The following is a 15,409-nucleotide window of genomic DNA, read 5'->3' as shown; positions in this document are numbered from 1 at the left end:
TATATATGATATATTATATATAAATATATATAAATATAAATCATATATATAATATATATTTAAATATATATAAATGATATATATGATATATATATATATACGATATATAGTTTTATTATTCTGAATGTTAAAATGCATTTGCCAACTTAAAACACAAATAACTGAAAAGTATTTTCAGGAAATGGTCAATTCCTTAATACGTGTATGGAAATTACATGGGACTAAGGAAAACTCACATGGGAAAACAAACAAATGACACAACACAAGAAGAAATACAGTTTGGGTCGCCTGGGTGGCTCAGCTGGTTAAGCCTCCAATTCTTGATTTCAGCTCAAGCCTTGATCTCACTGTGTCTGAGTTCAAGCCCTGCCTGGGGCTCAACGCAGACAGCAGGAAGCCTGCTTGGGACTCTCTGCACCGTCCCCCCTTTCTCTCCCTCAAAAATAAATAAACGTTTTTTAAAAAAGAAGAGATACAGGTAAATATGAACTAGGTCAGTCCTACTTCTTAATGAATATGTAAAATGAAATAGTAAGGGTCCTGGGAAACGTGCAGTATTGGGGGAGTATAGGTTGGAAATATGTGTCAAGGATCAGAAAATTGTGCTCTGCTCAGCTGTGGTCTCCCTGGCACATGAGGGTCTGCTACTTGTCCGCGGATCGGTTCTCTCTTCTCCTTTTTCCTACTCGACCACCCCAGGAGGCCCCAGTTGGAACAGGGCACACCCGGTGACTGCATCCTCAGCCTCCAAGGACGCTGTGCTTGCTGGCTGGACGGGGGAACATGGACGTGGAAACGCCATTTGAGAGTCACCAGACACATTCTTAAGAAAGGAAGATCTGTGTCCTCCCTTCCTTCTTTCCATGTGGCGTGATTGACAAATGCAGCAGTCAGTGTGGACACAGGGAAGGAAGCCTGGGGGGACAGATGTGCCCCATCACCTCAGAGCCCCGGGTTCTGCACTCCTACCTGAGAAATAAACGTGCGTGTCTGTTGAGCCTGGGCATTTTGGGGTCTTAAACACACGAGCTTAGTCAGTACCCTGATAGGACATTACGGAAGATTATTCTGTAAGGAGACAACGGTTCTACTTTTTGCAAATTAGAGTTTTAAAATATTCACAACAGCATTAGGATGTTAGCAAAAGCTTTGAGGAAAACAGAGTCAAATAATGAGACTATTTTAAAATTACATTGTTTCCATCGAACAAAGTATTAAAAAGTTGAGATTTTTATTTTTGAAAAGTAATAACATCGACAAGTGTTCAGCATAATATGAAGTGAAAAATCCGAATAAAACCATGCATATATTATGGTGTGTGCTTTCTAAAATAATGATGCACACAGGTTGCAAACAATTTATCTGGCTGGGAGCTCACACATCAAAACATTGAGAAAGATTAAGGGTGGGTGATGGGATCGTGGGACCCTTGATCTTCTCATTCCTTGTCGTCTTTATTTTCTATAATTTTCTTTAGTGAATTTACATTTGTTTACAGTCAGTGATGTAATGTTAAGGTCTTTTCCTATAACTTGCAGTTAATAAAATGCAGAAGAAGAAAAATAATATGCATAAGATCATGGACTCTTAACCAACTGAGCCACCCAAGCGCCCCTGTGCACCTGCCAAGAGAGAAAAATTTGCCTTTTCAGTAAAGCAGAGCCACGGGCCAGGCTCTGGATGGGCGGAGGGGGCAGCGGGGCGGAGAGATTAGCCCTGTGGGGATCTGAGGGTTCAGTTTGGGCAAGATTGAGACAGTCTTAGGGCCGGCGGGAGCCCCACCTTGCAGGCAGGGGACAACACGGGGCGGCTGCAGTGCCCTTGACTCCTGACTCCGGGCTGGCCCTTGTCTGCTGCAATGCGTGTGAACCCACCCCCGCCCACACTCGTGGGAAATACTCAGCACCTGTAGGAGGCAACTACCGAGGGGGAGAAGGGGTTTGCCCCCTCTGGGCGCAGACCTCTGCCCCCACCTGGAGGCAGGGGGATGCCAGGAAGACTCCCCTCCGCCATCGGAGCCCCCAGTGGGCGAGCAGCCTGGGCTTCGCCTGCCTTTCGGCGTGTGAGCTGACCCTCGCAGGTGGAAGGCTCGGAGGCCATCAGAGATGGATGAGTGATGAACGGCTCACGTAGACCCCGGTTCCGGGGCTGAATTAGGTGCCCTGCTGGGACTGTAGTGACAAGAGGGAAACCCAACACTTCCTCCGATCGACCACAATAAAAATGCAATCCATAAAGCAATGAGAACACGTTTACTTATTTCTTAATGTTTCTTTATTTTTGAGAGAGAGAGAGAGAGAGAGCGAGCGAGCATGAGCGGGGGAGGAGCAGAGAGAGAGGGAGACACAGAATCCGAAGCGGGTTCCAGGCTCCGAGTGGTCAGCACAGCGCCCTAGGTGGGGCTCGAACTTACGAACTGCCCGTTCAGGAACTTTTACCCGACGGAGCCACCCAGGTGCCCCTGCGCGCTCACTTTTAAAGGCGTTATCTCCGGAAAGTCTCCAAACGTAATTTCTGCTTCTTCTCCCCCTGCAGTCCTCCCTTTGGTATCTCCCTTGCCCTGTCAGGGTAGACGCTTCTTCCTTGCCTGGTAATCCGCTCGCGTCGGGCAAGGGAGCATTTGCTAGAAGCACGGAGCGTGTTCGGCTAATTCTCGGTTGGAGGAGCTGAGCTGGGGGGGGGGGGGGGGGGTGGAGGGGGGCTCCTTCGCGCGTGCGCACAAGCTGCAGCCAGGGGCCCATCCACGATGACCGAGACCCTGCGCGGCTCCCGTGGGTGCAGGTGCGCGGCTAGGCCCGGGCGCCCAGCACAGCGGCCTCGTGGGGCCTTGCAGAGAAGGGGCCGCGGAGCCCCCCCCCCCCCCCCGCCTGCAGGAACGTTTAGCCGGTTTGATTGCCCCTGCCAAGCCTGTGGCAGGTTCCAAAGGGAGGGAACTGATCGTGAGGATAAGGAGGTCTGCTTCGAATGGAAAGTCGCTTTTCATTACAAAATAGTGCAGCCCGGAGACTCCGCCGTCGCCCGCGCGCACACCCTCGCGTCCTCTGCCTTCTCCCGTCCGCCGTGGCCCTCGCGGAGAAAGAAAGCGACCTGGAGGAAACTAGCATTGGCTGTAACCGCGGAAATGAGCCTGGGAGAAGGTTGGCAAATGAACCTTGATAAGGGATAAGGCAGGCTGATTTGGTTACTCTTGTTTTATTAATAATGACGTAACTTTCTCACCTCTCCTACATTTTGTCCAGTTCGGGTAAAACGCTGGTTCTACACGGAACGTGCCGGGCAAGAGAGGGTTAATTCATAAACTTGGGGAGAGCGGGGCTCCTGACCGCTCTTCTTACCATGGGCCAGTTAAGCCGGCCAAAGAATTTCTGAGAAAGTTCAATCTAATGCCGCACTCATTACTAAATTACCTAAAACTAGGATTTCTTCCATTAAAAGTGGGGCTGTTTCAATGACACTTGGCTGTACCCAGGGAAAAATAAAGACTGAAGGAAGAATAAGAAGCAGGAGGGTCGTTTTCCCCCCCCCCCCGCAGTGACTATGACAGAAACAGCTTAAGAGGTAGATCACAACAATTGTCACAACTCCTCCCGGCTCGTAATTGCTGAGGTAAGGATGCAGACTTTTAAGTGAATATTCGCACGTTAAGATCTTGATAACCCTACCGGGCATTTCAAAAGACCTTTTTGGCCTCTGACACAGAATATCTGTGTGTGTGGATCTGCTGTGAACTGTGTCAGGAGTAATTTGTCGTGATAAACACAGAGACTTGGGAAAGACTGATAGGCACTCTTATACATTGGAGCAGATTCAGATTTCCCAATGATCTCACACCCATTCTGGAAAGTAGCTGGAACAGGGGAAAACGGGTGGGGCTGGGTGTCCAGGGGGGCTGGGAACTGCCTGGAGGACTGTGGCCTGCCTTTGGGGGGACCTCCTCAGGGTACAGCTGATAGAAGATTAGAAGCTGTTTCTGCCCTGGATTGATTGACCCCGATACTGATTCTTTTCCAATTATTTTCACTGCACTTCTCCATAGGGACCGTATGGGAACTCTGTAATAGGACACACACACACATCTCACCCAAGTACTAGAAGGCTAGGGCACATGGAGGTTACCTGAAGGGAAGTCTCTCTTTGGTGACACCGATGGGACACATCAATATTTACTGAATGTCTGGTGGGTGTTGTCCAATCTCCTGGGCACGGGCTATGCATCATTTTTAGTCAAAGCAACGGTCCTTGGCCACTTGAGTCACTTTTGTTTAGTGATGCAGACCAACATAAACAAACAACAGCAACAAAAACAGGAAAAACAAACAAAATCGCCCAAACGGCATATTTGTAAGACTTCCGATACGTGTCAAAAAGGAACACCACGGGGTCTGGAGACGGGGGAAGACACATACTACTGAGTGGCTTGGGTAGATTTCTGGCAGGGGCCACCTCCTCGGGGGAGATGTTGAGTAGACCATTGAATACACAGATCTGGAGTAATCAACATGTAAACGATAACGGAAAGTCCTCTGGGCCAATGGAACCACCAAGAGATGAAGCCTAAGGAGAACAGAGGAAGGGATCCATGATTAAACTCTAAGAAAGACCATCCTGTAAAAGATTCCTGTACAGGAGTAGGAATCGACAGCCAAGGACGAGAGCACCCAGAGAGATAAGAGGAAAAACAGAGGTTGTGATTTCATGAGCACCAAGGTAAGAGTTAGGGTGGCCGGGGAGAAGGACAGCTTCGCTGAGTCCTGTGGGGAGGACAGAGGAAAGCCAGTCAGAAAGCACCCACTGGATTTGGTCCCATGGATGATGTAGTGAGCCTGGCAAACGTACGCATGCGTTTAGTGTGTGCACGTGTGTGTGTGTATGTGTGTGTGTGCGTGTCTATGTGTGTGCATGCGTGGTGCATATGTGTGCAGGTGCGTGTGCTGTGTGTGTGGTTTGGGCTGGGGGAGTGACGGTTGAGCGGATGAAGTCTGTACAGGAAACTATGGGTGGATATTTGGCTGTTAAAGTAAACAGAAAAATGGGCGCGAGTCCCACATGGATTGGGGCAGAAGGAAAAATATTTTAAATGTTTACTTATGTTTTTTTGAGGGGGCGGGTAGGGGCAGAGAAAGTAGAAGAGGGAGAATCCCAAGCAGGTTCCTTGCCGAGCGGGGTCGGTCTCACAGCCGTGAGATCATGACCTGAGCTGAAATCAAGAGTTAGCTGCCTGGCCAACTGAGCCACCTAGGTGCCCCAGGAACAATTTTATTCAACATGGGGTATATGGTAACATTTTAGCCTGATGACAGTGATGGTCCCACAGAGATGTAGAAACTGATGATGTTTCTTTCCTGGGAGGAGGGATGTTCAACGTAGTAAGTGGCAGAAAGGGACAGCTTGGTATAGATGCACTTGGGGGGTGTCGATTTGGGGGTAGAAATATGAGGACCTTGTCTCTGGTCTGGGCATGTTTGGTAGCGTTGAGTTTAAGCTTTGCAGCTCGAGGATATGGTGCAAGGGAGTCCTTGAAACGTGTGGGAACACAAAATAATCGAAACATAGAAAGTTTGCTAAGCAGAGTTGAGTTCCCATTGGAGACTGAGAATCATGAATTATAGCTCCATTAATTTGCAGAAGTGTGTAATTTGCTCTGCAAGGCTACAGAAGGCCAGAGATGGGTCTTACCAAGAATAGAGAATCTTTAAAAACAAAGGAGTCGTGATGGAAATCTTGTGACTGGCGAAAAATTAAAGTTCACACTTGGCAGATGAGGAATAAAACAGAGATTTCACGAGATCTTGTTGAGGACAGTACATCTCGCGAGAGGCTGATGTGAAGCTGGAATCGGCTGGAACCCTGCTCCTTAAGGGAGGGGGGGGCAGGTCTTATGGTCTTAACTGCCAAGTGTGAGGGAGACAGGAATGGAATATCCTTCCACCTAAGTTGTTGATGGAAAAGAAACAGTGAAAGTTGGATGGAGGGGCGCCTGGGTGACTCAGTCAGTAAAGCATCCGACTCTTGATTTCGGCTCAGGTCATGATCTCATAGTTCATGAGATTGAGCCCCGCGTCATTGGGCTCTGTGATGACAGGGCAGAGGCTGCTTGGGATTCTCGCCCCTCTCCCCTGCCCTGCACCTACCCTGCTTGTGCGCTGTCTCTCTCTCTCTCTCTCTAAATAAATAAACGTTAAAAAAAATAGATGGAGACACAGAGAGGGGGAAAAGTGGAACGCTTTTTCTCATTTTCTCATGAAACAATGAACGGGTCAAAAAGATGACTTCCTAATGTGACTGAAGGGCCGTAAGGGCAAGCAAAGGTCCTCCTTATAGACCGGACGAGCACTTAGCTGAAAGTTTGATTTTGATTTTTTTTTTCCTGACAGCTCTCATGTAAATTCGTCTTCCTCCTTGTAAATTGGGCTGAAATGGCAAGAGCTGGAATGGCAGTGGGGTGCACAGTTTGATGGTTTCTTTCCACTGGGTGAACAGAAGAGATGCCTGGAGATTTGACGCGCCATGTTTATTCTAAGAGATGTCTGGAGCTGAGGTCGGCCCAGCTTTTTATGCCTCTAAATTATCCTTGAAGAGAAGGGAGAGCAAGCCTGCGGCTTTCAGATATGAGACTTAAAGGTAACTGATTAGGAATGGTGACAGTGTCAGATTTGACCCACTGGCTAATCGGCAGGAAACAGGGGGTTGAGTCATTATGTGCACCGTGCTGTGAACTGAGCAGAAATTTTTCAGGAGGTGCAGAAGTTGCATCCGCTACACGCGGACCTTGCTTACGCCGCATGGCCCCTTCCACGGAAGTGCCTTGCTCTCATCTCAGGAATGAATTGACAAGCAAATGACACGTTTCCTCTGTGCCTCCCGCTTGGAGGTGCTCTTTACTGATGGCAAACTCGCTGTCCTCACCTCTCTCCAAGCCCCCCGAGGGCACGACTTTCGGATGCCAACCGTTCTCTCCAGCACCGCTGGCCGGTAGATCAGTCCCCACACTGCGTTTAAGCCTTCTGTGCCTTCCCTCTTTTTCCTGCTTGTTGTCAAATCTTTAACTCATGTCTCCCAATGACCCAGGCTGTCCCATGCTGTCCTCTGTACCAATGCTGGTGTTATTTTTCTCGAACTCAGATTTCATCGTGTTCCTCCTGTCCGTCCAAAACCTTCAGGGTTGCCCCAGCCACCCAGAGGGGAAGGGCAAATCTTCATAAACAAGAATTCCGGGTTCCTTCCTCTTCCATTTCCAAACTGACATCCCATTAGGTCCAGAAAGAAGGAAGCCTCGGGCCTATTCAGACCTGCTTTCCTCTCGAACCCCCACGTTCATGCCTTTCCACCAGCGGAAGGACTTCTCCCGACCTTCCCCTTGAATCAGATCTCACCCGACACACTAGGCTGGCTCACATGCCGACTGCCGTGGGACACCGTTTTTTCGAATTCTCCGGTCAATGTGGTCTGTTCTGCCTCTGACTTCAGGCAGCAAACAGGACGTATTTCTTTTACAAGACATGTCCTCATCCGATACTTTGATTAACTTGCACCGTATCTTATTACCCACTTTGTAATATTAATGACTGCCTCTTCTTTTTGAGGAAGTTGTCTTTCTTTTTGTTTTTAATTTACATCCAAGTTAGTTAGCACATAGTGCAATAATGATTTCAGGAGTAGATTCAGTGATTCATCCTCTATGTATAACACCCAGTGCTCATCCTTACAAGTGCCTTCCTTAATGCCCCTTCCCCATTTAGCCCATCCCCCCACCCATAACCCCTCCGGCAACCCTCAGTTTGTTCTCTGTATTGAAGGGTCTCTTATGTTTTGTCCCCTTCCCTGTTTTTATATTATGTTTTCTTCCTTTCCCTTAAGTTCATCTGTTTAGTATCTTACATTCCTCATATGAGTGAAGTCATATGATATTTGTCTTTCTCTGACTGGCTTATTTTGCTTAGCATAATACCCTCTAGTTTCATCCACGTTGTTGCAAATGGCTAGATTTTTTTTTCATTCTTTTTGATTGCTGAGTAATACTCCGTTGCGTGTGTGTGTGTGTGTGTGTGTGTGTGTGTGTGTATCACATCTTCTTTATCCACTCATCTGTAGATGGACATTTGTCCTCTCTCCATACTTTGGCTATTGTTGATAGTGCTGCTATAAACATTGGGGTGCATGTGTCCTTTTGAAACAGCACCCCTGTATCTCTTGGATATATACCCAGTAGTGAAATTTCTGGGTCATAGGTTAGTTCTATTTTTAACTTTTTGAAGAACCTCCATACTGATTTCCACCATATCTTTTTACCCCCTTCCTAATATTAATGACTCTTTTAAGTTCTACAGAACTTAGTACAAAATAGGAGCTTAAAACGTGCGCTCACATTTTGATAGGCAAAGCTACCTGTCCTTTGTAATATATAATTGAGACCTAAGTTTAAATCTCAGCAAAAGATAATAACAAAATTACCATCACTGGCGGCAAAAGACTTTAGAGAAAACCATCGTAAAACCTTGAATAAGGTACCCACATGTTAAGTCACTTCTTGATGTTGACATTCCTACAAGTTCCTGCTTTTTGGATTTATCCTTTCAGTGCATAATGTCAGAGAGTGAGGTCATTTTCTTTTTTTCTGGTATATGTGAAACAAATACCTCATACAAATCTGACTGGGGCTTTATGAATTGTCATAAACATTAAAAAAATAAGTTCACAAGAACCCCCCAAACCAACTTAAAAAAGAAAAAAGGCACCTGGAAGGCTCAGTCAGTTAGGCGTATGACTCTTGATTTTGGCTCAGGTCATGATCTCACGGTTCGTGAGATCGAGCCCCACGTCAGGCTCAGCGTTGACAGTTCAGAGCCTGGTTGGGATTTTCTCTCCTCCTCTCTCTCTGCCCCTCCCCCCGCTCTCTCTGTCTCTGTCTCTCTCAAAATAAATAAACTTAAAAAAAAAGAATTTTAAGGACTCCTCAAACCAACACTGTGAACTCAAAACAGCACATGCTGTCAAGAGAAGCCCCGCAAAGTTTGCAAGAAGTTCAGCAGCGACCATACCAAGAATAAAAGGAAGAATAAAAGTTGGAAACTCGATAGGATGGATACAATCATCTTGAACCTTCTGTTCCATGTGAACAATCAGAATGTTTGGCAGATCTCAGTTTTCCTAAGTTAATGGAAGTCTCGCTGTGAAAGTGATGAAAATTACTGTATCCGCGAGCCTTGATTGTACCACGCTAGAACCAAATAAATACCCTGCCTAATATTATACCTGAAATGTTATGCACATAGTCTTAATTTATGGAATGTTAAAATCTCACTGAACTAGATCTTATGCACAAGAGGGTAAAACACACACGAAAACCTCAGGCGGTGTATTCATCAACGTTGGCAATATTCTTTCCACAGCTAAGTACAGAGTTGGCTGTAATTAATATTTATGATACTAAATAACTAAAAATTCTATTTCCTCTTATTTTTCCTGGGCACTGTGATGTTAAGATGATATCATTCTAATAATTTCTTCTCTGCTAGTCGACATTCTATGGGGATGTGTTAATTGTCTTTAGATCTGCATCTTACGCAAGTTTCTTGACTGTGTCGCTTTGGCTGACGGATGGCATATATGTGTGTATAATGCCAAACTTGTTTTTTATAGAAGACACGGCAGAGAATTCACATGGGACTTCCTGAAGGACTACGAGCCAAAGGTGTCCAAGATTGTAGCTTTGGAGTAGAGTTTTTAAAATACACAGAAGAGAAGGGGAGATTTGACATATTTATCAGCCACTCATAATCGGTTCCAACCAAACCAAATATTTCAAGTGTAGAATTCAAACGATCGTAGCCTCACAGCTTAGACGCACGCCAGAAGAGGCCTCGCTAATATAAGATGGTTTGTGTAACACATCTAGGAAGCGTCAAACTCTTTATAGAAAGTTCTAAAGGGAAGGGGTGTGATGCAGATGGAAATGACTCATCTAATTGATAGTAAATTATAGAAAAACGATGTCAGAAAGGATGGCCGAAAAATCTAAATTTGTCATGGTCTTCGAATCATTGCTTTAAGTCAGGGTGTCTTCTCCACATCTGATGAATGAAGGAAACATCAACATTGCCCTGTAGTCTTGAAGTCCTTGACTTAAACTGCAGAATATCTGGAACAAGGGCTAAAGCAAAAAGAAGGTTATTGTTTTACTGAGCGTTATTTTTCCTGAAGATAAGCACTGCATACGGAAGAAGGAATCAAAGTGTACCATGAAAAGAGTACCTCCATCAATACTCAGTTTTGGACAAATTTAGGTTAAATTCCACTTTATAGCTGGAGCTTCCGACTGAAGCAGTCCATGGAACATATAAACGCGTGTTCCTAAAGTATTTGCTGTCCGGTATTCCCCTGGCAGGTCTCAGAGATGAACCATTCCTGAACATCAGTGGAAGGTATAGATCATTACCTGGGTGGGAGGGGGAATGTTGGCATCATAACCAACATAAACACACACGGGAAGATTTTTTAAGGAGTCCTCATTAAAACCGAACTTATGGGTGTGTTGCTAATAATTGATTTTAAAACTCTCAAGATGGAAAAAAAATTATTCTTTTTTATCCGCTTCTCAGTTAATCAGGGGTAAGTGAAAGCAGCCCATCTGAAAAGGCTACATACTATATCATTCCATCTCTATGACTTTCTGGAAAAAAATGACACAGCAGAGACTGTGGAAAGATCAGTGGTTGTCAGGGGTGGTGGGGGCTGGAGGGGTGAAAGGGCAAGCACAGAAGATGATATGATAATGGTGGATATGTGTTATCTGCATTTGTCCAAACCCACCTAGAGTGAAGGTACAACACCTAGAGTGAACCCTAAAATAAACTGTGGGCCTTGGGTGATAATGACGTCTTTGAAACCAATCGTAACCCACCAGTGGGAGGTGTTCTATAATTTATCTGTATCTGTCACCCTGTTTTTGGAAGAAGGAAGGAAGTCTTTCTTCCCTCATTGAAGCTTGTCTCCGCGCGTGGGCCCCAGATTCCGTCCCTTTCACCTGCCTGTCCTGCGCTTCATCAATTTCTATCTCTTCTCAACATTATTCCTTTCAGTATACATATATGCTCCGGTGTTTCCATCTTATAAAATTAAATAAAACAATGTCTTCTGGGGGCGCCTGGGTGACTCAGTTGGCTGAGCGTCTGACTCTTGATCTCAGCCCAGGTCATGATCTCCTGGTTCATGAGTTCGAGCCCCGCGTCAGGCTTTGTTCTGACAAGGCTGAGCCTGCTTGGGATTCTCTCTCTTCCGCTCTCTGCCCCTCCCCCACTTGCTCTCTCTCTGTCTCTCTCAAAATAAATAAATAAACTTAAAAAAATGTCTTTTTTGACCTTACATCTGTCAACATGCCTACCTCCTTTTTACAGCTACTCAACCATTCAAAATTTTTGAATAGACTTTTTTGTATGCATTATTCTGCCGTCCGTCCATACAGGTTTTCTCTTCCTGTTATGTTTATCATTGTCAAATGCTGGGTACCCGAAATGTTACCAAAGCAGCCTGCTGATGAAATCAAGCTCTGTTTCTTTCTAACCATGGTTGAGAAGAAAACGGTCTCCACGGCCTTACTAGCGTCTCAGAGGGTGACCGTCAATGCTGGGATGGTCACCGGCACTTTACAGTATGGGGTGGATGGATCTTTTAACGTGGAGGGTATCCTGGGCCAAGTGAGCATCATGATAGAAGAGAATGGTGAGCCCAACTAAGCAAGGTTCGAGGGTAGGGAGTCCAAAGAATGCTAAGATATAACTCATCCCATTGTTTTGTTGAAAAATTCATGGATCATTCAAGAAATTTACAGAATAACAACTGGGATTATTTGCATCTTTGATCTTCCTGGGAAAAACTTCTGGAATAGTAAAGCTATGTTGTTGTAGGGAGTGGAGTATTCAAGCCATGTTAAGGGATGTAGTTAGCTATGCAGAAGGTTTAAATTTTCATCATGATTGACTTTGTGAAGGTCATCATTTGTCCTTTATATTATCAAATAAAACGGGTACTTTCTCTGTTCATTATTTCAACAAATCAGCATCTTAAATTTAGTTAACCGTTGCCTCACCGAAGTCCTTTTAGCTTTGGGCTTTCATGATGGTCTAGTCTCCCTATTGTCCTTTTATCCCATTGGCTATTCCCTCTTATCTTTCTTTTCTGGGTTCTTCTTCTTCATCTGACCTCTAATGTTAGAATTCTTCTGAAGTCATTCATAGGACAACTTAGCTGTCCTCTATGCATCTTTTCACTGAGTGATCTTATCTGTTTCAACAATTTTAAACAAAATCTCCACAACGACGACACCGAGAACGATGTCCATAGTCAGATCAGGAAGACTACAGTGCATTTATCCATTCGCCTACTGAAGGAAATCTTGGTTGCTTCCAAGATTGGACAATTATGGCTCTTTTCTTTTTCTAATTCTCCATCACTTCTTCTGAAATATCATTCCCTCCTTCTGCGTCCACTGGCAACATTGTCATTCTCTCAAATCTCTACCTTTGGGTGTGAGAGCGTTAACCCATCATTTCAACTTCTTGCTGAATGAACTATCTAATAGAAACAAAGACATGCCAAACTCAAAATACTGCCAAAAAATAAATTATTTTATTGTCTTTCAACCCCAAGCCAATTTTTTTACCTGTTGCATTCATCCTGTATACTGGCATTATCTTTAGCCCTGTTGCCCAATCCCAAAAGGTGAGTGCCAGCACCAATCATTCTATCTTCTTCTCAGCTGTCACATTTGAGTAACCATCAGGTCCTATAAAAGTATTGTGGAATTATCTCAGAATATTGCCTTCTTCTCTAATCAATTAGCAACTTCAGTTTGTTAACAGTCTCACACCTTACCTGGATGATTTCCATCACTTTTAACTAGAATGTCTGCTTTTAGGGGGCGCCTGGGTGGCTCAGTTGCTTAAGCATCCAAGTCTTGGTTTCGGCTCAGGTCGTGATCTCACAGTACATGGGTTCGAGCCCCACATTGGGCTCTGCGCTGACAGCATGGAACCTGCTTAGGATTCTTTCTTCCTCTCTCTCGGCCCTTCCCCTTCTCTCTCTCTCTCTCTGTCAAAAATAAATAAACGTTAAAAAAAGAATGTCTGCTTTTAGTTATTGCTTTTTTCTGGCCAATCTTCTATGTTACTCACTGTTTTATTTTGTAAAACACAAATCTTTCCATGAAATCCCCCAACTTAAATACACTTGATTGTTCCCAGCATGAGATTCTTCACTATTTAGTTGTTATTTTCTTCTACAGACGTCTTTCTAACCATTCCTTCCCTGGATACACTCTAATCTATACCATGCTGTGGATCATTCCCTGAACTTGGCATAAAAATTAATGCCTCCATATTTTGTTCACTCTTTGTTTTCCTTCTTCAATACATTTTGCTCCTTATATTTTTGGTAAACTCCTACTCATTGTTAACAGCTCAACTAATGTGTATCCTCTGGGAAGCTTTCCATAACTCACTTAGGCTTTCTCTTTCTCACTGCTCCCATGTAAGTTTTCCTCCATGAGAGTGCCCGTTTCACTACGTTACAAGTATTTATTTGCACATATCTATCATCTATTGAATGTAAGCTCTTATGTACACTAACTGGATTGGTAATTTGCTCACAGGATATAATCATGCTCAAAATGCAGGATAAGTAAATGATACGTTAAAATAAATGGATAATACAAAGTTAAAGTTCAGAGATACACATAGCAGAACATCTCAAAGTCAGGCTGCCTGTTTTTATACTATTATTAGGGACAGAAGTGAGTTATTGTATGCCCTTGAGCAAAAAAAAAAAGTCATTATTGGGCCAATTATTAGAGCATATGATTGATGGACGGGAAGAGAGAGATTTGGAGAACAGACAGCCACCTTGATAGATACATAAGCAAAATATTTTAATTCGGGAAAGAATATAAGAGAAAAAAACAGATTGCCTCGAGAAAAATACTTTTTGTAAACACTCATTTCAGTGACTGACTGACTGTTGACTCACCCAAATGTCTTTTATGGTTTTATGTCCGGAATGTGCTATCATTGTTCTCCGAACAATAGGAGAAATGAGAGATGGATTACATGGGTCCCATCTGGGTGCTTTTCAGTGTCTAGAGTTTGCCTATTCCTGTGTTATGCACAGGAGAGAGACAACGGGTACTATGATTTACTAAGCTGAGTTGAGGGATGCCCAGATGGCTGGCAAATATAATTTCTGGGGGTGGCTATGAGGGTGTTTCAGGAAGAGGTTAGCATTAAATTGGTAGATGAAGCCAAGATCACCCTCCCCAAGTGGGTGGGCATCATTCAATCCACTAAGGGCCTGGGTTTAAAGGGAGGGAGAGTGGGGGAGAGAAATGGCAACTTTTTGTCTCTGCTTCAACTGAAACATCAATCTTCTGCCCTGGGACATTGGTGCCTTTGGACTCAGCCTAGAACTTTATACCTTGGCTCCCTTGGTGTCAGTCCTTTGGGCTTGGTCTAGAACTACACCACCCATTTCCCCGGACTTCCAACTTACAATCTACAGATAGTGGGACTTCTCACCCAACCCCTCATAACAAATTGCTTTCTCTCTCTCTCCCTCTCTCTCTCTCTCTCTCTCTCTCTCTCTCTCTCAACCGATAGGTTCTCTATCATCTTGGTTCTGTTTCTCTAGAGAACCTTGAGTCATACAGAAACAGTATTAGAAGTGATATTAAAGCACACACACAAAAAGCATCTAAACTGGATTATAAGTGCAGGTGAGACAGCAAGACAGCAGATCACGCATTTTATTCAATGACCTGCTCACATTTCAAAAGCAAAACGTTAAATGCAAACCAAAGGTAAGCAGACTCAAATATGCATTTTCTGAGAAGTCAAATGAAAGTCTAAAGAGTGACTGTCTGTATGTCTGTTTCCGTTAGGAAAGGCATCGGGGAAATGTGCTCACACCATAAGAGACTGCCATTTGGGTACAGCTGGATCCCTCAAAAGAACCCATTCACAAAATTCAGAATCTGTCTAGAAAGATGCTGATTTTGTACTCTTCTTTTAAAATGGGTAACACTTCTTTCATTGGAGCTCCATTAAATTTTTCCAAATTCCCTTTTTGCTTTAGAAGCGAAGGTCTGAGCACGATGTTTGTGAGAGCAGGTATGTGCTCAGTAGCTTTATAGTCTTAAAATCACACTGTTGACATATAATACTTAAATTAAAGCATTAGGTTCATAGGCACATGTAGTTTTTATAGCCTATACAAAGTATCCAGGACCTCGTATGCCATGTTCTTCAGAGGAAAGAAGCCATAGGTCTAAAATAACTGAAAATCACTGGAGATAATGATGTCATCAAAATTAAGTAGGACCAGAATATATCTCTAAGACAGCTCTGAGTGGATTTTCTGAAGA

This window comes from Panthera uncia, assembly GCF_023721935.1.
Source record: "Panthera uncia isolate 11264 chromosome B2 unlocalized genomic scaffold, Puncia_PCG_1.0 HiC_scaffold_24, whole genome shotgun sequence".
In the NCBI taxonomy this organism is placed as follows: domain Eukaryota; kingdom Metazoa; phylum Chordata; class Mammalia; order Carnivora; family Felidae; genus Panthera; species Panthera uncia.
The sequence above is the reverse complement of the archived record's forward strand: the minus strand, read 5'-3'. Positions refer to the sequence as shown.